At 44.5% G+C, this 24,195-nt stretch overlaps 1 long non-coding RNA gene across 10 annotated transcripts in view; it reads left to right on the top strand.

The window, feature by feature from the left end:
- The window catches only part of LOC307181410, a 1,574,020-nt gene that overhangs the window by 806,252 nt on the left and 743,573 nt on the right, over window positions 1–24,195 (top strand). The gene's annotated exons all lie outside the window — the stretch shown is intronic.

Raw genomic sequence — 24,195 nt, 5'->3', positions numbered from 1 at the left:
TTCTTAGGCGTTTAATATGCGGTGTTGAGTCCATTTCGTTGAGCAAGGAGTAGCTCTTGTCTATTCCATATTTGACTTAAGGAACTTTATCTGTGCTCATTTCAATCTCTGGTTTTATGCAGCACCCCAACTCACCTTTACCCTTAAGCAAGCATAAGTTGGTTTTCTAAATTTGAGACCCTGTTCTGTTCTGTAATTCAGTTCCTGTGTAGCCAAGTTTCCATTCCGTGTATTACTGATATCTTATGATGTTTCTTTTTCTGTGTGACTTACTTCAGTTAGAATCATCATACCTGAATCCACTCATTGTGCTGCTAAGGGCCTGATGACACAGATTTCATTGCTGAGTGATATTGCTTTGTAAGTAAATACCACAACTTCTTTATCCATTTTTCACATTCTGCGATGTTGAACTTGTACTGTAAACGAGGTTCTTGTAAACAGAGCCGTTCCAAACTTTGGGGTGGCTGTGTCTTTTTGATTTTAGTTTCCCTAAGCTATAGGACCATAAGTGGAAGTGCCCTAGGTTCTGTTGCTTTGTTTTTTAGATGTTTCAGGAAACACCATACACTTCTCCCTAGTGGTTGTTGGCAATTTACATCCCGCCCATCAGCATAACAAGGCTCCCAGTTCTCCATGGCCTGTCCTGCCTTTCTGGAGTTTACACTTTTTCAGATGGCCCTTTTGACCGGGGGGAAGTGAGACTTTATTGTAGTGCAGATTTCCTTTGCAAGCTCGCTTGGTTGGCCAAAAAGGGCATATGCGTTTTTTCCTGAATATATTCAGGAAAAAACGCATACGCCCTTTTTGGCCAAGTGCATCATTGTGGACGTTCTGCCTCTTTTCCTATGCTTTCAATGCAATTCCAGTCTACCTCCTGAAATCGGTTTCCTGCAATTCTGCCCCGCTTTCAAGTCCTCTTGGCAGCCTTACTTCAGTCTATTTTTGGACAATAGCTGTCATTTATAACTCTGCAGGTTTGTGAATTACAGTGCCCCTGAGCTCCTTTCTTCAACTCGCTTTCTTTTGAGCTGGCCGCAACACCGCAGGATGGCTTCAGGCCCTAATCTGGTTCCGGTACGGCACGCTGAGCCTTTGGTTATTTCCTCTTCCTGGTGGGAAATGAGAGTTAAATTTGCCCGTCCAGACACCTCCAGCTAGCCTCTCATTGGTTCTCGCTATTCCTGTTCATCTTCCACAGAAATTGCAAACTGGGCCAAACAGGAGGTTAAAGGCGCTGACTCTCCAAGTGGGGAGAGTGTTAGTAAAGCGTCTGGAATGTTGCACCCGAGTACCAGGGGAGGAAAACTGAGACATATTTGAACACGTCTCCCGTTCACATGGTTGATCATACTTGGGTTCCACATGCATGTTTTAGCTGAAGGAAGAATACCTTAAACCAGGAGAGTTGAGACCCGTGTAATGGGTACCATGCAATATGACTTCAAAGGGTCTTCATTTGCTCACCGAACCTCTCCAATCCTATCACTGCTGCGTTTATGCCCCTGTACACATGCTTGATTCTCTTTCGGAGACATAGCAATCCATAGGTTTTAAGATACTTACTAGTCAGGTACATTCTTAGGCGTTTAATATGCGGTGTTGAGTCCATTTCGTTGAGCAAGGAGTAGCTCTTGTCTATTCCATATTTGACTTAAGGAACTTTATCTGTGCTCATTTCAATCTCTGGTTTTATGCAGCACCCCAACTCACCTTTACCCTTAAGCAAGCATAGGTTGGTTTTCTAAATTTGAGACCCTGTTCTGTTCTGTAATTCAGTTCCTGTGTAGCCAAGTTTACATTCCGTGTATTACTGATATCTTATGATGTTTCTTTTTCTGTGTGACTTATTTCAGTTAGAATCATCATACCTGAATCCACTCATTGTGATGCTAAGGGCCTGATGACATAGATTTCATTGCTGAGTGATATTGCTTTGTAAGTAAATACCACAACTTCTTTATCCATTTTTCACTTTCTGCGATGTTGAACTTTTACTGTAAACGAGGTTCTTGTAAACAGAGGCGTCCCAAACTTTGGGGTGGCTGTGTCTTTTTGATTTTAATTTCCCTAAGCTATAGGACCATAAGTGGCAGTGCCCTAGGCTCTGTTGCTTTGTTTTTTAGATGTTTCAGGAAACACCATACACTTCTCCCCAGTGTCTGCTGGCAATTTACATCCCGCCCATCAGCATAACAAGGCTCCCAGTTCTCCATGGCCTGTCCTGCCTTTCTGGATTTTACACTTTTTTCAGATGGCCCTTTTGACCGGGGGGAAGTGAGACTTCATTGTAGTGCAGATTTCCTTTGCAAGCTTGCTTGGTTGGCCAAAAAGGGCGTATGCGTTTTTTCCTGAATATATTCAGGAAAAAACGCATACGCCCTTTTTGGCCAAGTGCATCATTGTCGAGTTTCTGACTCTCTTCATATGCTTTCAATGCAATTCCAGTCTACCTCCTGAAATCTGTTTCCTGCAATTCTGCCTTGCTTTCAATGCCTCTTCATAGCCTTACCTCAATATATTTTTTAAAAATAGTTGGCCTTTATAACTCTGCAGTTTTTTGAATTGCAGTGGCCCTTAGCTCCATTTTTTAGCTCTTATTTTTGTGGTATTGACCCATAACCACAGGATTCCTTGAAGCCCTATTTTTCTTCTGGGGCACCTGCTGTGCCTTTGGTTAATTCTTCTTACTGATGTGATATTAGAGTGACATGTGCCCATTGAAACCGCTACAGCTAGTTTCTCACTGGTTCCCCCTATTCCCATTCATCCTCTGCACTAACTGCAGACTGTGCGATACCAGAACTTAAAGGCATTGACTCCATGTGGGAATGTTGTTAGTAAAGCAGCTGGAATGTCGATCCGGAGCCCCAGGAGAGGAATAATGAGGTGCGTTTTAGAAACCTTTCCCGATCATATGGTATACCAGTCGCTGGGTTTCCCAAGCATGGTTTAGCTGTAGGAAGATTCCCTTCAACCTGGAGTGTTGGGACCCTTGTACTGAGTAGCATGAAGTATTGCATTAAACTTTCGGCAGTTGCTCACCAAAGCTCACCAATCCTGTCAGCCCCAAGTGTCCAGCCTTATGTCTTATCCAGCTGTGGGTTTATATGTGGTCAATCCAGGTTGCATCACAGCCCCTGAGCGAATTTTGTAAGAATTTTTCTCTCTTTCATTGTTTCAGCGTTTTGTTTTTAAAATTTATTTCTATAATGGGGTTTAGCTCCTTTTCACTGCTGTGTTTGTGCCGCTCTGCACACACTTGATTCCCTTATGGAGATATATCAATACATGGGTTTTAAGATTCTTATTCCTCAGATATATTTCTCTGCAGTGTATAGGGTGTGTTGAGGCCTGTTCATTGAGCAAGGTGTAGATCTTGTCTAATACCTATTTGGTTTATTGAACGGTATCTGTGCTAATTTCAAACTCTGGTTTTATGCATCACCCCACCTCTCCTTTCCCCTTAAGCTGACATAAGTGTGTTTTCTAAATGTGAGACACTGTTCTGTTCTGTAATTCATTTCTTGTGCAGCCATATTTACCCTCCCTCTATAAGTGATATCTTATGATATGTTTCTTTTTCTGTTTGACTTATTTCAAGTAGTATTATCGGACCTAAATCCACTCTTTATCCTTCTACTAGCCTTATTACATTGATTTCATGGTGAAGAGATATTCCATTGTACATAAGTACCACATCTTCTTTATCCATTGTTCTCTTTCCTGGGATATTTAAGGTGTACTGAAGTTGAGGTTCTTGTAAACAGAGTAGCCCTAAACTGTGGTGTGCTTGTGTCTTGTTGATTTTTAGACTTCCCTAGATATACTCCCATGATTGGAAGTGTCCTATGCTCTGTAGCTCTGTTTTTTAGATGATTTAGGAACCACCATACACTTCTCCAGAGTGGCTCTTGGCAGTTCACACACTGCCCATCAGCGTATAAAGGCTCCCTGTTCTCCATGGCCTGTCCTGCATTTCTGGTTTTTACAATTTTTTAGGATGGCCCTTTTGACCGGTGGGAAGTGAGACTTCTTTGTTGTGCACATTTGCAATGCTTGCTTGCTTCGTTGCCCATAAAGTGCGTATGCGTTTTTTCCTGGATATAATCAGGAAAAAACGCATACGCCCTTTTGGGCCAACTGCATCATTGTCGAAATTCTGCCGCTTTTCATGTGCGTTAAAGACGAGTCCAATCTATCTCTTGAAATCTGTTTCTTGCAATTCTGTCTTGCATTCAGATCCTCTTCTTTGCCTTACCTCAACATATTTTTGGATGTTAGTTTTCATTTATAACTCTGCAGGTTTGTGAATTGCAGTGACCCTGAGCTCCATTTTTTAAGTTGCTCTTTTGTGAGCTGGCCTCAAACCCGCAGGATTGCTTCAGGCCCTATTTTGGCTCCGGCGAGGCAGGCTGAGCCTTTCTTTAATTCTTACTCTTAATGGGAAATTAGAGTGATATGTGCCCGTCCAAACCCCTACAACTCTTCTCTCATTGGTTCCCCCTCTTCCCGTTCATCCTCCTCACAATTTGCAAAATGTGTGAAACAGAAGTTTAAATGTGCTGATTCTCCAAGTGGGGAGATTCTAAGTAGCGTGGCTGGAATGGTGAACAGGAGCACCAGGAGAGGATAAATGAGGTGCATTTTAGACACATCTCCCGATCACATGGTGTACAGTCCTCTGGGTTTTCCATGCATGTTTTAGCTGTAGGAAGATCCCTTGAACCTGCAGATTTGGGACCCATTGAATGGGTACCAGGTAGTATTACTTTAAAGGGTGTGCATTTCCTCACCCAACCTCACATTTCTCTTAGCGCAAACAGTTTCCAGCCTTATGTCTCATCCTGCTGTGGGTCTAGATGTGTTCAATCCATGTTGCATCACCGTCCCTGAGGAAAAGTTGTAAGAGGTTTTCTCTGTCTCTCTGTCGTTTATTTTTTTCAATTTATTACTATATTGGTTACAGCTGATTTTCAAAGCTCTGTTTCTTGCTGCTGTACATCCACTTGATTCGCGTACAGAGAGACATCAATAAATTCTTTTTCAGATTCTTACCAGTCGTATATATTCTTTTCCGGTGACTTGAGTGTGCTGAGTGCAGTTCTTTTAGCTACCGTGTAGGCCTTGTTGATTATCAGTTTGGTATTTGGAATGGTATCTTTGCTAATTTCAACCTCCTGGATGATGCCTCACCCCTCCCCACCTTTCCCGTTTAGCAGCCTTATGCGTGTTTTCTACATATTTGACTATGTTTTTGTTTTGTAATTTATTTCATGTGTAGCCATTTTGGATTCCACCTTTAAGTGATATCTTATGATATGTGTCTTTTTCTTTTTGAATTCTGTCACTTAGAATGATCATACGTAACTCCTCCGGAGTTGTTACAACTGGCCATATTTCATTGATTTCCAGGCTGAATAATATTCCACTCTACCTAAGTACCACATCTCTATCCATTTTTTCCCTCCAGAGACATTTAAGTTATATCCTAGTCGAGGATCTTTTAAACAGAGAGGGGGTAAACATTGGGGTGCCTGTGTCCTCTCGATTTTTGTTTTTCCCAAGATATACGCCCATGAGTGCAAGTGCCCTATGCTCTGTAGCTCATTTTTTAGATGCTTTAGTAAACACAATACACTTCTCCAGAATGGCCGTTGGCAATATACATTTCCACTATAAGTCTCACAGGGCTCCCTCTTCTCGTTGCCCTGTCCTGCATTTCTGTTGTTTACGCTTTATGAGGATGGCTCTTCTGACTGATGCGAAGTGATATCTTTTGTAGTATTGACTTCCAGTGCCCACCTGTTTGGTTGGCTAAAAAAGTGTATGCCCTTTTCTTGAATATATACAGAAAAGAACGCATACACCCTTTTTGGCCAACTGCAATGTTGGCAATGTTGGCAATGTTCAGCTCCTTTTCTTGTGCTTAATGGCGAGTCCTTTCTACCTCCTCAAATCCCTTTCCTGCCATTCTCCCTTGCTTACAAGTCCTTTTCTCTGACTTTCCTCAAGACATTTTTCAGTGATGGATATTTTCAACTCTGCAGTTTTGTGAATTTTACTGCCCCTGAGTTCCATTGTTCAACTCGTGTTTATGGGAACTGGCCACAAAGCAGCGGGATTTCCTCAAGCCCTATACTGTTTCCATGGGCAACCCTAGCCTTTGGTCAATTCGTCTTCCTGATTGGAAATTAGAGTGACATGTGCCTGTCTGAACACCTAGGACTTGTCTCTCATTGTTCCTCATCCTTCCGCTTCATCCTCTGGACAAATTCCAAACTGTACGCAACAGGATGTTGACAGTGCTGACATCTCCAAGTGGGGAGACTGTTAGTAAAGACGCTGGAGGGGTGAACCCGAGCACCAGGAGATGAGGAGATGAGATGCCTTTTCCAAACTCTTCCCGATCAGACGGTATACCATCCTCTGGGTGTGACAGACATGTTTTAGCAGTAGGAAGAGTCCCATTCATGTAAGGAGAACACCAGGGCTTTTTCAAAATCAGTGTCTCCCCGAAACCCAAACTGGGGAAGTTTTTAAGCTACGGCTACACATATGTTCATTAAGGGCCTTGGGAAGTAGGCAGAGTCCAAACTTTAGATGATTGAAGTCTTCAGGGTCAGAAGCACTCACCACCAGCTTCCCTTAGGCTACACTTTAACTGTCATTGATAGATGATGTCAATAAAAATATCTATTCTTTTTCAGATTATTTCCCCTTATAGGTTATTGCAAAATGTTGAGTGTAGTTCCCTGTGCTATACAGTAGTTCCTTGTTGATGATCTATTTTATACATAGCAGTGTGTATGTGTTCATTCCAAACTGTTAATTTATCCCTCCTCCCACCTTTCCCCTTTGGTAATAATAAATTATAAGATTTTATACTTCTCAGAAATGGGGGAGCTGAAAGAGAGGTATCATTTTCAATGGAAAAGCATTTAAAACAAGATTGAAGGTTTAACCAAGATTATTAGCTGTACATCCTTGGAAAGAAATCACTTCGTTTCTCTAATATTGACCTGACAAATAAGACAAACCTTTTCACTGAACTTGCTTATAAAAAGTGATGGAAATATCAAATGGAAGTGTTAAAAACATCTTATTTTACCCGAGCCTCATACACTGTTCTATGTTAACTACAGTTTGGCTCACACATCTGTTCATTGAGGTTACAATAGTCTCAATTTCTGTTACTGATCCTCCAGAGTGGACCCCAACAAGTGTCCCCCTGCCCAGTGTCATTGGGGCCAACAGATCGAGACTGAGTTTGGTTCACAAGCAAAGGAAACTTTATATTTTGATCAGAGAATGGAGAGGTGAGAGCATGCACTACCCCGTGGGCTGTGGGCTGGGCTGCTGTGTAGAGATCCTGTCAGAGTCAGTGGGAGGGAGGGAGGCGGCGGAGCTCTCGAGGGCCGGGTTGGCTGTAGCTCAGGCTCTATATCGTGGAGTCTGCACTGGGCCCCAGGAGCTGAGGTGTCGACCCAGCCATTCTGCACTAGGAAATCTGGTCTGAAGTGCCGGGTGTGGAACCTCTGCATGCGGGACCCTAGGAGCACGTGAAATTAGACAAAGCACAAAGGATAAAAAAGGTTAGACTTGACTTTATTGCCCAGATTCTATTTTTATCTCCCAGGGATTTTTAATGGGCTTTGCTGGGGACAAACCCCTCCTCTGCCTTTTGTCCCGTTCCTCATTCTTGGAGTGCTGAGGGTGCAGACCCTTCTTCTGTAACTGCTGAGTGCTGAGTTGGGAGCCCTCATACCCTGGGGCGAGGGTCAGAGCTTCTCCCCAGCAGCCTCCCGGTGACGTTGATTGTCCCCAGGACCCCTGCCTCCCTGCTCGTCCACCTGAGCACCAGCATTGGAAGTGTTATAGATTCTAATGACCTTTAAGGGTCCAGGAAAGAGATGTGCAGAGACGCTGTGGGGGCCGGTTTCACCCCGCCCCACATTTGTTCGGCCACCTTAGGCTGACCGTCTCTGCCAGCCTAGATGCTCTGACCAGTAGTCTGCGCTTTCTTCAATTAGGCCCCTGAATTAACGTACAAACAGCACCAGGTGTCAGAGCCCTGCCCGCTCAACTCCCAGACAGTCCAGGGTCAGTGGTGACCAAGGACCATGATGGCTACTGAGTCAACAGCCTTTTGAAGTAAACAGGAGTCCAGCCGGTCTTATTGGCCACCATCATCACGGTGTCTGTAGGCTTTTCTATGGTGACAGTGTGGTATACTGTTCCCCCGCCAAGATTATTAGCTCCCCTCTGGGTGCAGTAAGTCCTGCAAGCAGTAGTCTACTCTTTTGGGACACACTCTTGTTGTTTTATGAGAGAAACTCCAGGTCAAGTGATGTTCACACGAGTCGTCATGGTGCCCTGTTGCCCCCGGTTATCCCTCTGGATGTTGGAGTTGGAGGGCCTCCTCACTCGAGGTCGGTGTGCCCACGGAGCGAACCCTGCAACTTCAGGGCATGGTTGGTGGTTAGGATCACCACGTGGGGTCCTTTTCCCTTAGGAGGGAGGTGGCCTTTTGGGCTGCTGATTTCCAGGTTTTTAGATACCGCCAGTATCTTGGCCAGATGTGGCAGTGGGCCAAGCCCCTTAGTGACCGTAGTTTATCCTACCTGGATGGCATTCTTGCATTGTTCCATTTCAAGCGGTCCCAGTTTTTGCACTAATTCTCCAATGGCGATTCACCTTTCACCGGGAATGTAAAGGTCAAAGGGTTTAGCTAAATTAGGGAGTTCCAGGGCAAGGGTCTGAATTGACTGCTCTTTCCATTCTTGAAAGGCCACTTCTGGATTCTATTCAAAAGGATCATCATCTTTTCCTTTCAGTGTTTCATATAGAGGCCCAGCTAGTAGACTGTAGTTAGGGATCCAGAAGCAGCAAACCCTGGCCTCCCCAGGAACCCCTAAGCTGTCTTCTAGTTTTAGAAAGGGGTAAGGCTGAAAATGGTTTCTTCCCTTTCCTGGGATGGGCTTCTCTGACCTTCTGTGAGAATGAAGCCCAGGCAGGTCACCGCAGTCTGTGATATTTGAGCTTTTTCTTGGACAACTTCTATCCTTTATTGGCTTGGTAGTTCAGAGGCCTCCTTAGTAGGGCTGGTGATCAGAATGTCGTCTGCATATTGAAGGAGGGTTTCCTTTTCCAGAGGTAGAACTTTTAGGTCTTTAGCTAAGCTTTCCCCAAAGATGGTGTGGGAATTTTTGCACCCTTGGGGCCAGACGGCCCGGAAGTATTGTTTTAGTTGTATGTGGAGTCCTGCCACTCACAAGCCAAAATTTCTTGTGACTCTGGGACTAATGGAATACAAAAGAAGGCATCATTGAAGACTAATACAGAATACCATGTCCTGGTGGTTGGTAGAATGACCAGCAGGGTGTAGGAATTAGGAGCAACTGGAGGTATATCCTCGGTGGCTTCACTGACTGTCCTGACATCCTTTACCAGGTCCCCAGCAGCCCATGGGGCTCTCGTGGTCAGACCAATCCCAGAATATGGAGCTCACCTGGGCAGGTACCCCACCCCCACCCCAGCCCACGGGGCTCTCGTGGTCAGGCCCCTCCCAGGATACAGAGCTACCCTTGCAGGTACCGTGGCAGGGCTGGGCACACAGGAACCGTGCACATAGCCCTCATTGCAGAGCACCCCCAGCTCACCTGTCGCTCAGAGCTGACACAGAGCACCTCAGAGCAGGACTTGAACTAACAAACAGCAGCTGCGACAGGTCTGTGACCCTGGGCATCACTCCGTGAGGCCTCCCTCCACCTGGTCTTCCAGAGACTTCCACTGCACCCGGGGCACCAGGCCTCTGTCTCCAACCACCACCCACCCCTCCTCTGCCTGACTCCTGGGTTCCTCTCATTAGGAGAGGGTTTTCTTGAAGTTGTCTCCCACTCATGGGCCAGATAAAATGATTAGAAAACAAGCCAAAGCTGCAGCCCCTTGTCTATCCTGACTCTCAGGAGCCCACACCTGTTCCTTGGACCTGGCCGGTTCAGCAAGTTCCATTTACTGCAACTGTGAGCCCCTGAGGGGTGATGATTGGCTGACCTGGGCAGCCTTACCGTGCCGGCCAGCCCTCCCCAGGTGTGCCTGGGTTGAGATCAATATAAATACCACTCCAGGCAGCAAGAGCCCCTGCAGCCGTGCCTGACGCCATTTTCTCTGCCCTGTCAGCAGTCTCGGAGCTGGGCTGGTGGGAGGGGGTGAGAGGCCACGGCTTTGTGGGTGGCCCAGTGTGAGTGGGGCTCTGCTGGACTTTCTGCAGCAGTTGCCAGGCTGCCACCTGCTAAAGAAGAGGATGTGTCACCCATACCTGCTGCTGGAATTTCTCCCTGGGCAGAGGTGAGGAAGGAAAAAAGCAGTGGGGGCAGGGACAGGACGGGTATCTCAGGCAGGGAAATGGAAATCTTCCAGAAGAGCACCCAGGGCCAGGACCATCCTGGCTGGCCTGCAGGCACCAAGTCGGCCGGCATGCTGTCACTCGTGTGGCTCTATGGCCCTTCCTCTAGGCTTTCAAGTCCTTGTATATATTCAGGTGTTTTACCTGGGACGGGTGGGAATAGTTCAGCAGCAACTGGCCTGGGGCTCAGCTCACGTTTACTCACAGATGCCTCGGCACGGTGCCCCAGCTTTGCAATGAGGACGCTTGTTGCGTGGGGGCTGCTGGCTGAATGGGAGACGATTCCCCACCACTGACCAACTTCAGAATTGTTTACAACTGGAGCAAGTGCCCTGATACGGTTTTCCTCTGTGTAACTGGTGGGTTCTGTGTTTTTTTTCTCTTTTTCGTTTTTGGTTCAAGGTAGATTTTATTCCTCTTTTTTGTATTTACAGATATAAGCATGGAAATAATTTATTCATATAAATACATGTATGTGCAGGGAATAATTGTTTTTTCTGTTTTATTTTTTAAATTTTATTTCTTTTTAATTTTGAATTTTATTTTATATTTTTATACAGCAGGTTCTTATTGGTTATCTATTTTATACATATAAATGTATACATGCCAATCCCAGTCTCTCAACTCCTCCCACCACCACCCCCCCAACAGCTTTCCCCCCTTGTTGTCCATACTTTTGTTGTCTACATCTGTTGCTCTATTTATGCCTTGCAAAATGGTTAATCTGTACAGTTTTTCTAGGTTCCACATATATGCATGAATATACAAGATTTGTTTTTCTCTTTCTGACTTACTTCACTCTGTATGACAGTCTCTAGATCCATCGACGTCTCTACAAATGACCCAATTTCATTCCTTTTCATGGCTTAGTAATATTCCATTTTATATATGTACCACAGCTTTATGCATTCGTCTGTCTGTGGGCATTTAGGTTGCTTCCATTACCTCGATATTGTAAATAGGGATGCAATGAACATTGCGGTGAATGACTCTTTTTGATTTATGGTTTTGTCTGGGTATATGTCCAGTACTGGGATTGCTGTATCATATGGTAATTCTATTGTTAGTTTCTTAAGAAATTCCATATTGTTCTCCATAATGACTGTATCAATTTATATTCCCAACAATAGTGGAAGAGGGTTCCTTTTCTCCACACCCTTTCCAGCATTTTTTGTTTGTAGATTTTCAATGATGCCTATTCTACCAGGTGTGAGGTGATACCTCATTGTTGAATCCATTTCGTTGAGCAAGGGGTAGCTCTTGTCTATTACATATTTGGCTTATGGAACGGTATCTGTGCTAATTTCAAACTCTGCTTTTATGCAGCACCCCAACTCACCTTCCCCCTTAAGCAGGCATAAGTTGGTTTTCTAAACTTGAGACCCTGTTCTGTTTTGTAATTCAGTTCATGTGTAGCCAAGTTCACATTCCGTGTATTAGTGATACCTTATGATGTTTCTTTTTCTGTGTGACTTATTTCACTTAGAATCATCGTGCCTCAATGCACTCATTATGCTGGTACGGGCCTGGTGACATAGATTTCATTGCTGAGTGGTATTCTGTTGTACAGAAGTACCGCAACTTCTTTATCCATTATTTGCTCTCTGGGATATTTAACTTGTGCCGTAGAAGAGATTCCTGTAAAAAGAGCCGTCCCAAATTTTGGGGTTGCTGTGTCTTTTTGATATTAATTTCCTAAGCTATAGGACCATAAGTGGAAGTGCCCTAGGTTCTGTTGCTTTGTTTTTTAGATGTTTCAGGAAACACCATACACTTCTCCCGAGTGGTTGTTGGCAATTTACATCCCACCCATCAGCATAACAAGGCTCCCAGTTCTCCATGGCCTGTCCTGCCTTTCTGGATTTTACACTTTTTTCAGATGGCCCTTTTGACTGGGGGGAAGTGAGACTTCATTGTAGTGCAGATTTCCTTTGCAAGCTTGCTTGGTTGGCCAAAAAGGGCGTATGCGTTTTTTCCTGAATATATTCAGGAAAAAACGCATACGCCCTTTTTGGCCAAGTGCATCATTGTGGACGTTCTGCCTCTTTTCCTATGCTTTCAATGCAATTCCAGTCTACCTCCTGAAATCGGTTTCCTGCAATTCTGCCCCGCTTTCAAGTCCTCTTGGCAGCCTTACTTCAGTCTATTTTTGGACGATAGCTGTCATTTATAACTCTGCAGGTTTGTGAATTACAGTGCCCCTGAGCTCCTTTCTTCAACTCGCTTTCTTGTGAGCTGGCCGCAACACCGCAGGATGGCTTCAGGCCCTAATCTTGTTCCGGCCCGGCATGCTGAGCCTTTGGTTAATTCCTCTTCCTGGTGGGAAATGAGAGTTAAATTTGCCCGTCCGGACACCTCCAGCTAGCCTCTTATTGGTTCTCGCTATTCCTGTTCATCTTCCGCAGAAATTGCAAACTGGGCCAAACAGGAGGTTAAAGGGACTGACTCTCCAAGTCGGGAGAGTGTTAGTAAAGCGTCTGGAATGTTGCACCCGAGTATCAGGGGAGGAAAACTGAGACATATTTGAACACGTCTCCCGTTCACATGGTTGATCATACTCTGGGTTCCACATGCATGTTTTAGCTGAAGGAAGAATACCTTAAATCTGGAGAGTTGAGACCCGTGTAATGGGTACCATGCAATATGACTTCAAAGGGTCTTCATTTGCTCACCGAACCTCTCCAATCCTATCACTGCTGCGTTTATGCCCCTGTACACACGCTTGATTCTCTTTTGGAGACATAGCAATCCATAGGTTTTAAGATACTTACTAGTCAGGTACATTCTTAGGCGTTTAATATGGGGTTTTGAGTCCATTTCGTTGAGCAAGGAGTAGCTCTTGTCTATTCCATATTTGGCTTAAGGAACTTTACCTGTGCTCATTTCAATCTCTGGTTTTATGCAGCACCCCAACTCACCTTTCCCCTTAAGCAAGCATAAGTTGGTTTTCTAAATTTGAGACCCTGTTCTGTTTTGGAATGCAGTTCCTGTGTAGCCAAGTTTACATTCCGTGTATTAGTGATATCTTATGATGTTTCTTTTTCTGTGTGACTTATTTCAGTTAGAATCATCGTACCTGAATCCACTCATTATGCTGCTACGGGCCTGATGACATAGATTTCATTGCTGAGTGATACTGCATTGTACGTAAGTACCACAAGTTCTTTATCCATTTTTCACTTTCTGTGATATTGAACTTGTACGGTAAACGAGGTTCTTGTAAACGGAGGCGTCCCAAACTTTGGGGTGGCTGTGTCTTTTTGATTTTAATTTCCCTAAGCTATAGGACCATAAGTGGAAGTGCCCTAGGTTCTGTTGCTTTGTTTTTTAGATGTTTCAGGAAACACCATACACTTCTCCCGAGTGTCTGTTGGCAATTTACATCCCGCCCATCAGCATAACAAGGCTCCCAGTTCTCCATGGCCTGTCCTGCCTTTCTGGATTTTACACTTTTTTCAGATGGCCCTTTTGACCGGGGGGAAGTGAGACTTCATTGTAGTGCAGATTTCCTTTGCAAGCTTGCTTGGTTGGCCAAAAAGGGCGTATGCGTTTTTTCCTGAATATTTTCAGGAAAAAACGCATACGCCCTTTTTGGCCAAGTGCATCATTGTGGACGTTCTGCCTCTTTTCCTATGCTTTCAATGCAATTCCAGTCTACCTCCTGAAATCGGTTTCCTGCAATTCTGCCCCGCTTTCAAGTCCTCTTGGCAGCCTTACTTCAGTCTATTTTTGGACGATAGCTGTCATTTATAACTCTGCAGGTTTGTGAATTACAGTGCCCCTGAGCTCCTTTCTTCAACTCGCTTTCTTTTGAGCTGGCCGCAACACCGCAGGATGGCTTCAGGCCCTAATCTGGTTCCGGCCCGGCATGCTGAGCCTTTGGTTAATTCCTCTTCCTGGTGGGAAATGAGAGTTAAATTTGCCCGTTCAGACACCTCCAGCTAGCCTCTCATTGGTTCTCGCTATTCCTGTTCATCTTCCGCAGAAATTGCAAACTGGGCCAAACAGGAGGTTAAAGGGACTGACTCTCCAAGTGGGGAGAGTGTTAGTAAAGCGTCTGGAATGTTGCACCCGAGTACCAGGGGAGGAAAACTGAGACATATTTGAACACGTCTCCCGATCACATGGTTGATCATACTCTGGGTTCCACATGCATGTTTTAGCTGAAGGAAGAATACCTAAAATCTGCGTAGTTGAAACCCGTGGAATGGGTACCATGCAATATGACTTCAAAGGTCTTCATTTGCTCACTGAACCTCTCCAATCCTATCACTGCTGCGTTTATGCCCCTGTACACATGCTTGATTCTCTTTTGGAGACATAGCAATCCATAGGTTTTAAGATACTTACTAGTCAGGTACATTCTTAGGCGTTTAATATGCGGTGTTGAGTCCATTTCGTTGAGCAAGGAGTAGCTCTTGTCTATTCCATATTTGGCTTAAGGAACTTTGTGCTCATTTCAATCTCTGGTTTTATGCAGCACCCCAACTCACCTTTCCCCTTAAGCAACCATAAGTTGGTTTTCTAAATTTGAGACCCTGTTCTGTTCTGTAATTCAGTTCCTGTGTAGCCAAGTTTACATTCCGTGTATTACTGATATCTTATGATGTTTCTTTTTCTGTGTGACTTACTTCAGTTAGAATCATCATACCTGAATCCACTCATTGTGCTGCTAAGGGCCTGATGACACAGATTTCATTGCTGAGTGATATTGCTTTGTAAGTAAATACCACAACTTCTTTATCCATTTTTCACTTTCTGCGATGTTGAACTTGTACTGTAAACGAGGTTCTTGTAAACAGAGCCGTTCCAAACTTTGGGGTGGCTGTGTCTTTTTGATTTTAATTTCCCTAAGCTATAGGACCATAAGTGGAAGTGCCCTAGGTTCTGTTGCTTTGTTTTTTAGATGTTTCAGGAAACACCATACACTTCTCCCGAGTGGTTGTTGGCAATTTACATCCCACCCATCAGCATAACAAGGCTCCCAGTTCTCCATGGCCTGTCCTGCCTTTCTGGATTTTACACTTTTTTCAGATGGCCCTTTTGACTGGGGGGAAGTGAGACTTCATTGTAGTGCAGATTTCCTTTGCAAGCTTGCTTGGTTGGCCAAAAAGGGCGTATGCGTTTTTTCCTGAATATATTCAGGAAAAAACGCATACGCCCTTTTTGGCCAAGTGCATCATTGTGGACATTCTGCCTCTTTTCCTATGCTTTCAATGCAATTCCAGTCTACCTCCTGAAATCGGTTTCCTGCAATTCTGCCCCGCTTTCAAGTCCTCTTGGCAGCCTTACTTCAGTCTATTTTTGGACGATAGCTGTCATTTATAACTCTGCAGGTTTGTGAATTACAGTGCCCCTGAGCTCCTTTCTTCAACTCGCTTTCTTGTGAGCTGGCCGCAACACCGCAGGATGGCTTCAGGCCCTAATCTTGTTCCGGCCCGGCATGCTGAGCCTTTGGTTAATTCCTCTTCCTGGTGGGAAATGAGAGTTAAATTTGCCCGTCCGGACACCTCCAGCTAGCCTCTTATTGGTTCTCGCTATTCCTGTTCATCTTCCGCAGAAATTGCAAACTGGGCCAAACAGGAGGTTAAAGGGACTGACTCTCCAAGTCGGGAGAGTGTTAGTAAAGCGTCTGGAATGTTGCACCCGAGTATCAGGGGAGGAAAACTGAGACATATTTGAACACGTCTCCCGTTCACATGGTTGATCATACTCTGGGTTCCACATGCATGTTTTAGCTGAAGGAAGAATACCTTAAATCTGGAGAGTTGAGACCCGTGTAATGGGTACCATGCAATATGACTTCAAAGGGTCTTCATTTGCTCACCGAACCTCTCCAATCCTATCACTGCTGCGTTTATGCCCCTGTACACACGCTTGATTCTCTTTTGGAGACATAGCAATCCATAGGTTTTAAGATACTTACTAGTCAGGTACATTCTTAGGCGTTTAATATGGGGTTTTGAGTCCATTTCGTTGAGCAAGGAGTAGCTCTTGTCTATTCCATATTTGGCTTAAGGAACTTTACCTGTGCTCATTTCAATCTCTGGTTTTATGCAGCACCCCAACTCACCTTTCCCCTTAAGCAAGCATAAGTTGGTTTTCTAAATTTGAGACCCTGTTCTGTTTTGGAATGCAGTTCCTGTGTAGCCAAGTTTACATTCCGTGTATTAGTGATATCTTATGATGTTTCTTTTTCTGTGTGACTTATTTCAGTTAGAATCATCGTACCTGAATCCACTCATTATGCTGCTACGGGCCTGATGACATAGATTTCATTGCTGAGTGATACTGCATTGTACGTAAGTACCACAAGTTCTTTATCCATTTTTCACTTTCTGTGATATTGAACTTGTACGGTAAACGAGGTTCTTGTAAACGGAGGCGTCCCAAACTTTGGGGTGGCTGTGTCTTTTTGATTTTAATTTCCCTAAGCTATAGGACCATAAGTGGAAGTGCCCTAGGTTCTGTTGCTTTGTTTTTTAGATGTTTCAGGAAACACCATACACTTCTCCCGAGTGTCTGTTGGCAATTTACATCCCGCCCATCAGCATAACAAGGCTCCCAGTTCTCCATGGCCTGTCCTGCCTTTCTGGATTTTACACTTTTTTCAGATGGCCCTTTTGACCGGGGGGAAGTGAGACTTCATTGTAGTGCAGATTTCCTTTGCAAACTTGCTTGGTTGGCCAAAAAGGGCGTATGCGTTTTTTCCTGAATATATTCGGGAAAAAACGCATACGCCCTTTTTGGCCAAGTGCATCATTGTGGACGTTCTGCCTCTTTTCCTATGCTTTCAATGCAATTCCAGTCTACCTCCTGAAATCGGTTTCCTGCAATTCTGCCCCGCTTTCAAGTCCTCTTGGCAGCCTTACTTCAGTGTATTTTTGGACGATAGCTGTCATTTATAACTCTGCAGGTTTGTGAATTACAGTGCCCCTGAGCTCCTTTCTTCAACTCGCTTTCTTGTGACTTGGCCGCAACACCGCAGGATGGCTTCAGGCCCTAATCTGGTTCCGGTACGGCACGCTGAGCCTTTGGTTAATTCCTCTTCCTGGTGGGAAATGAGAGTTAAATTTGCCCGTCCAGACACCTCCAGCTAGTCTCTCATTGGTTCTCGCTATTCCTGTTCATCTTCCGCAGAAATTGCAAACTGGGCCAAACAGGAGGTTAAAGGGACTGACTCTCCAAGTCGGGAGAGTGTTAGTAAAGCGTCTGGAATGTTGCACCCGAGTACCAGGGGAGGAAAACTGAGACATATTTGAACACGTCTCCCGTTCACATGGTTGATCATACTCTGGGTTCCACATGCATGTTTTAGCTGAAGGAAGAATACCTTAAACCTGGAGAGTTGAGACCCGTGTAATTGGTACCATGCAATATGACTTCAAAGGGTCTTCATTTGCTCACCGAACCTCTCCAATCCTATCACTGCTGCGTTTATGCCCCTGTATACATGCTTGATTCTCTTTCGGAGACATAGCAATCCATAGGTTTTAAGATACTTACTAGTCAGGTACATACTTAGGCGTTTAATATGCGGTGTTGAGTCCATTTCATTGAGCAAGGAGTAGCTCTTGTCTATTCAATATTTGACTTAAGGAACTTTATCTGTGCTCATTTCAATCTCTGGTTTTATGCAGCACCCCAACTCACCTTTACCCTTAAGCAAGCATAAGTTGATTTTCTAAATTTGAGACCCTGTTCTGTTCTGTAATTCAGTTCCTGTGTAGCCAAGTTTACATTCCGTGTATTACTGATATCTTATGATGTTTCTTTTTCTGTGTGACTTATTTCAGTTAGAATCATCATACCTGAATCCACTCATTGTGCTGCTACGGGCCTGATGACATAGATTTCATTGCTGAGTGATACTGCATTGTACGTAAGTACCACAAGTTCTTTATCCATTTTTCACTTTCTGTGATATTGAACTTGTACGGTAAACGAGGTTCTTGTAAACGGAGGCGTCCCAAACTTTGGGGTGGCTGTGTCTTTTTGATTTTAATTTCCCTAAGCTATAGGACCATAAGTGGAAATGCCCTAGGCTCTGTTGCTTTGTTTTTTAGATGTTTCAGGAAACACCATACACTTCTCCTGAGTGTCTGTTGGCAATTTACATCCCGCCCATCAGCATAACAAGGCTCCCAGTTCTCCATGGCCTGTCCTGCCTTTCTGGATTTTACACTTTTTTCAGATGGCCCTTTTGACCGGGGAGAAGTGAGACTTCATTGTAGTGCAGATTTCCTTTGCAAGTTTGCTTGGTTGGCCAAAAAGGGCGTATGCGTTTTTTCCTGAATATATTCAGGAAAAAACGCATACGCCCTTTTTGGCCAAGTGCATCATTGTGGACGTTCTGCCTCTTTTCCTATGCTTTCAATGCAATTCCAGTCTACCTCCTGAAATCGGTTTCCTGCAATTCTGCCCCGCTTTCAAGTCCTCTTGGCAGCCTTACTTCAGTCTATTTTTGGAAGATAGCTGTCATTTATAACTCTGCAGGTTTGTGAATTACAGCGCCCCTGAGCTCCTTTCTTCAACTCGCTTTCTTGTGAGCTGGCCGCAACACCGCAGGATGTCTTCAGGCCCTAATCTGGTTCTGGCACGGCACGCTGAGCCTTTGGTTAATTCCTCTTCCTGGTGGGAAATGAGAGTTAAATTTGCCCATCCAGACACCTCCAGCTAGCCTCTCATTGGTTCTCGCTATTCCTGTTCATCTTCCACAGAAATTGCAAACTGGGCCAAACAGGAGGTTAAAGGGACTGACTCTCCAAGTGGGGAGAGTGTTAGTAAAGCGTCTGGAATGTTGCACCCGAGTACCAGGGGAGGAAAACTGAGACATATTTGAACACGTCTCCCGATCACATGGTTGATCATACTCTAGGTTCCACATGCATGTTTTAGCTGAAGGAAGAATACCTTAAACCTGGGTAGTTGAAACCCGTGGAATGGGTACCATGCAATATGACTTCAAAGGGTCTTCATTTGCTCACGAACCTCTCCAATCCTATCACTGCTGCGTTTATGCCCCTGTACACATGCTTGATTCTCTTTCGGAGACATAGCAATCCATAGGTTTTAAGATACTTACTAGTCAGGTACATTCTTAGGCGTTTAATATGCGGTGTTGAGTCCATTTCGTTGAGCAAGGAGTAGCTCTTGTCTATTCCATATTTGACTTAAGGAACTTTATCTGTGCTCATTTCAATCTCTGGTTTTATGCAGCACCCCAACTCACCTTTACCCTTAAGCAAGCATAAGTTGGTTTTCTAAATTTGAGACCCTGTTCTGTTCTGTAATTCAGTTCCTGTGTAGCCAAGTTTACATTCCGTGTATTACTGATATCTTATGATGTTTCTTTTTCTGTGTGACTTACTTCAGTTAGAATCATCATACCTGAATCCACTCATTGTGCTGCTAAGGGCCTGATGACACAGATTTCATTGCTGAGTGATATTGCTTTGTAAGTAAATACCACAACTTCTTTATCCATTTTTCACTTTCTGCGATGTTGAACTTGTACTGTAAACGAGGTTCTTGTAAACAGAGCCGTTCCAAACTTTGGGGTGGCTGTGTCTTTTTGATTTTAATTTCCCTAAGCTATAGGACCATAAGTGGAAGTGCCCTAGGCTCTGTTGCTTTGTTTTTTAGATGTTTCAGGAAACACCATACACTTCTCCCAAGTGGTTGTTGGCGATTTACATCCCGCCCATCAGCATAACAAGGCTCCCAGTTCTCCATGGCCTGTCCTGCCTTTCTGGATTTTACACTTTTTTCAGATGGCCCTTTTGACCGGGGGGAAGTGAGACTTCATTGTAGTGCAGATTTCCTTTGCAAGCTTGCTTGGTTGGCCAAAAAGGGCGTATGCGTTTTTTCCTGAATATATTCAGGAAAAAACGCATACGCCCTTTTTGGCCAAGTGCATCATTGTGGACGTTCTGCCTCTTTTCCTATGCTTTCAATGCAATTCCAGTCTACCTCCTGAAATCGGTTTCCTGCAATTCTGCCCCGCTTTCAAGTCCTCTTGGCAGCCTTACTTCAGTCTATTTTTGGACGATAGCTGTCATTTATAACTCTGCAGGTTTGTGAATTACAGTGCCCCTGAGCTCCTTTCTTCAACTCGCTTTCTTGTGAGCTGGCCGCAACACCGCAGGATGGCTTCAGGCCCTAATCTTGTTCCGGCCCGGTATGCTGAGCCTTTGGTTAATTCCTCTTCCTGGTGGGAAATGAGAGTTAAATTTGCCCGTCCGGACACCTCCAGCTAGCCTCTTATTGGTTCTCGCTATTCCTGTTCATCTTCCGCAGAAATTGCAAACTGGGCCAAACAGGAGGTTAAAGGGACTGACTCTCCAAGTCGGGAGAGTGTTAGTAAAGCGTCTGGAATGTTGCACCCGAGTATCAGGGGAGGAAAACTGAGACATATTTGAACACGTCTCCCGTTCACATGGTTGATCATACTCTGGGTTCCACATGCATGTTTTAGCTGAAGGAAGAATACCTTAAATCTGGAGAGTTGAGACCCGTGTAATGGGTACCATGCAATATGACTTCAAAGGGTCTTCATTTGCTCACCGAACCTCTCCAATCCTATCACTGCTGCGTTTATGCCCCTGTACACACGCTTGATTCTCTTTTGGAGACATAGCAATCCATAGGTTTTAAGATACTTACTAGTCAGGTACATTCTTAGGCGTTTAATATGGGGTTTTGAGTCCATTTCGTTGAGCAAGGAGTAGCTCTTGTCTATTCCATATTTGGCTTAAGGAACTTTACCTGTGCTCATTTCAATCTCTGGTTTTATGCAGCACCCCAACTCACCTTTCCCCTTAAGCAAGCATAAGTTGGTTTTCTAAATTTGAGACCCTGTTCTGTTTTGGAATGCAGTTCCTGTGTAGCCAAGTTTACATTCCGTGTATTAGTGATATCTTATGATGTTTCTTTTTCTGTGTGACTTATTTCAGTTAGAATCATCGTACCTGAATCCACTCATTATGCTGCTACGGGCCTGATGACATAGATTTCATTGCTGAGTGATACTGCATTGTACGTAAGTACCACAAGTTCTTTATCCATTTTTCACTTTCTGTGATATTGAACTTGTACGGTAAACGAGGTTCTTGTAAACGGAGGCGTCCCAAACTTTGGGGTGGCTGTGTCTTTTTGATTTTAATTTCCCTAAGCTATAGGACCATAAGTGGAAGTGCCCTAGGTTCTGTTGCTTTGTTTTTTAGATGTTTCAGGAAACACCATACACTTCTCCCGAGTGTCTGTTGGCAATTTACATCCCGCCCATCAGCATAACAAGGCTCCCAGTTCTCCATGGCCTGTCCTGCCTTTCTGGATTTTACACTTTTTTCAGATGGCCCTTTTGACCGGGGGGAAGTGAGACTTCATTGTAGTGCAGATTTCCTTTGCAAACTTGCTTGGTTGGCCAAAAAGGGCGTATGCGTTTTTTCCTGAATATATTCGGGAAAAAACGCATACGCCCTTTTTGGCCAAGTGCATCATTGTGGACGTTCTGCCTCTTTTCCTATGCTTTCAATGCAATTCCAGTCTACCTCCTGAAATCGGTTTCCTGCAATTCTGCCCCGCTTTCAAGTCCTCTTGGCAGCCTTACTTCAGTGTATTTTTGGACGATAGCTGTCATTTATAACTCTGCAGGTTTGTGAATTACAGTGCCCCTGAGCTCCTTTCTTCAACTCGCTTTCTTGTGACTTGGCCGCAACACCGCAGGATGGCTTCAGGCCCTAATCTGGTTCCGGTACGGCACGCTGAGCCTTTGGTTAATTCCTCTTCCTGGTGGGAAATGAGAGTTAAATTTGCCCGTCCAGACACCTCCAGCTAGTCTCTCATTGGTTCTCGCTATTCCTGTTCATCTTCCGCAGAAATTGCAAACTGGGCCAAACAGGAGGTTAAAGGGACTGACTCTCCAAGTCGGGAGAGTGTTAGTAAAGCGTCTGGAATGTTGCACCCGAGTACCAGGGGAGGAAAACTGAGACATATTTGAACACGTCTCCCGTTCACATGGTTGATCATACTCTGGGTTCCACATGCATGTTTTAGCTGAAGGAAGAATACCTTAAACCTGGAGAGTTGAGACCCGTGTAATGGGTACCATGCAATATGACTTCAAAGGGTCTTCATTTGCTCACCGAACCTCTCCAATCCTATCACTGCTGCGTTTATGCCCCTGTATACATGCTTGATTCTCTTTCGGAGACATAGCAATCCATAGGTTTTAAGATACTTACTAGTCAGGTACATACTTAGGCGTTTAATATGCGGTGTTGAGTCCATTTCATTGAGCAAGGAGTAGCTCTTGTCTATTCAATATTTGACTTAAGGAACTTTATCTGTGCTCATTTCAATCTCTGGTTTTATGCAGCACCCCAACTCACCTTTACCCTTAAGCAAGCATAAGTTGATTTTCTAAATTTGAGACCCTGTTCTGTTCTGTAATTCAGTTCCTGTGTAGCCAAGTTTACATTCCGTGTATTACTGATATCTTATGATGTTTCTTTTTCTGTGTGACTTATTTCAGTTAGAATCATCATACCTGAATCCACTCATTGTGCTGCTACGGGCCTGATGACATAGATTTCATTGCTGAGTGATACTGCATTGTACGTAAGTACCACAAGTTCTTTATCCATTTTTCACTTTCTGTGATATTGAACTTGTACGGTAAACGAGGTTCTTGTAAACGGAGGCGTCCCAAACTTTGGGGTGGCTGTGTCTTTTTGATTTTAATTTCCCTAAGCTATAGGACCATAAGTGGAAATGCCCTAGGCTCTGTTGCTTTGTTTTTTAGATGTTTCAGGAAACACCATACACTTCTCCTGAGTGTCTGTTGGCAATTTACATCCCGCCCATCAGCATAACAAGGCTCCCAGTTCTCCATGGCCTGTCCTGCCTTTCTGGATTTTACACTTTTTTCAGATGGCCCTTTTGACCGGGGAGAAGTGAGACTTCATTGTAGTGCAGATTTCCTTTGCAAGTTTGCTTGGTTGGCCAAAAAGGGCGTATGCGTTTTTTCCTGAATATATTCAGGAAAAAACGCATACGCCCTTTTTGGCCAAGTGCATCATTGTGGACGTTCTGCCTCTTTTCCTATGCTTTCAATGCAATTCCAGTCTACCTCCTGAAATCGGTTTCCTGCAATTCTGCCCCGCTTTCAAGTCCTCTTGGCAGCCTTACTTCAGTCTATTTTTGGAAGATAGCTGTCATTTATAACTCTGCAGGTTTGTGAATTACAGCGCCCCTGAGCTCCTTTCTTCAACTCGCTTTCTTGTGACCTGGCCGCAACACCGCAGGATGTCTTCAGGCCCTAATCTGGTTCTGGCACGGCACGCTGAGCCTTTGGTTAATTCCTCTTCCTGGTGGGAAATGAGAGTTAAATTTGCCCATCCAGACACCTCCAGCTAGCCTCTCATTGGTTCTCGCTATTCCTGTTCATCTTCCACAGAAATTGCAAACTGGGCCAAACAGGAGGTTAAAGGGACTGACTCTCCAAGTGGGGAGAGTGTTAGTAAAGCGTCTGGAATGTTGCACCCGAGTACCAGGGGAGGAAAACTGAGACATATTTGAACACGTCTCCCGATCACATGGTTGATCATACTCTAGGTTCCACATGCATGTTTTAGCTGAAGGAAGAATACCTTAAACCTGGGTAGTTGAAACCCGTGGAATGGGTACCATGCAATATGACTTCAAAGGGTCTTCATTTGCTCACGAACCTCTCCAATCCTATCACTGCTGCGTTTATGCCCCTGTACACATGCTTGATTCTCTTT

The sequence above is a fragment of the Stenella coeruleoalba genome, assembly GCF_951394435.1.
Source record: "Stenella coeruleoalba genome assembly, contig: scaffold_50, whole genome shotgun sequence".
In the NCBI taxonomy this organism is placed as follows: Eukaryota; Metazoa; Chordata; class Mammalia; order Artiodactyla; family Delphinidae; genus Stenella; species Stenella coeruleoalba.
This window is presented reverse-complemented; position numbering and strand designations above follow the sequence as displayed.